Source organism: Sinocyclocheilus grahami, unplaced genomic scaffold (assembly GCF_001515645.1).
Source record: "Sinocyclocheilus grahami isolate Dianchi unplaced genomic scaffold, SAMN03320097.WGS_v1.1 scaffold338.1, whole genome shotgun sequence".
In the NCBI taxonomy this organism is placed as follows: Eukaryota; Metazoa; Chordata; class Actinopteri; order Cypriniformes; family Cyprinidae; genus Sinocyclocheilus; species Sinocyclocheilus grahami.
Window position 1 is genome coordinate 435075 of NW_015505517.1, and position 1057 is coordinate 436131.

The window sequence follows — 1057 nt, forward strand, 5'->3', positions numbered from 1 at the left end:
TGACTGTAGTAGAAGCTGTGAACAACATCCAGTCCACGCTGCCAGGTGATAACGGTGCTTCTCAGATCCCATGAGCTGTCCACAGGGAATGTGCAAGGGAGGATCAGTGCCTCACCGTAAAACCCAGTGACAGTGTTTCTGGGAACAGTAATCTCAAACTCAGCTGGAAAGTGAAGGAGAGAAAAAAATTTTTTTATAAACCTTTATGAGGAACAATGTAATGATCTAGCTGTTGAGGCTGTAATGCTATTTCTTGGCAAGGATGAATGAAACTGAAACTCTAGATAAAACTGTTTCCTTATGTACTTATGCATGAGTTATGAAAAACCCTTACGCCACCTTCACCACAAATCTGGCAGAACAAGGAATGGATAATCGTTATTATTAGTAAGATGAGAGGAATGCTGAATAGTCTCGGTTTTGCTCGATTTATTGATCAGTCCAGTAAAAGATCTGTTAGTTCTAATATGTCTCTAAGCATTTCAGTAAGTTAAAGAATTTTAAGTTCTACTGAAACTCAACATACGTTTGTGATCATATTATGATCATTTTAATTCCATTTTTTAAAACCCTTTTCTGTTCACTCTTGGGAAAGAAAAACAAAACTGTCACTGGGGTGGTAACCTTTTAAAATGTACTAAAACTTCACATTTATTTTTAAAGTACTAATAAGTACCTTTAAGGTATTAATGTACCATTTGAGGCAAATAAGGTACAAATATGTACCTTGTAGCCTGTGTATCTTAGAGTATCCCTTTTAAACTGCTATGAATATAAAACATTGTCGTTATGCTACCCTATAAAAGGCAGAACACAGTATCTGTGCTGTAACAGAAGGGTTTGCTTCTGTTATTGTTCAGAGAAAGCGCCTAAGTTATAATCAGAATTTAATCAAAAGACTTATAAGCAGTTTTTTCCGTTTCAGTGTTAACATATTACAGCCTTTCCTCTTAAGACTTATTTTATTTCCACCTAACGTTACAACATTCAGTACTGAACAAATCTTTTGGAAAAAAAAAAAAAGTTAAAGTTATCCCTAAGCTGTGGCATGCTGAGC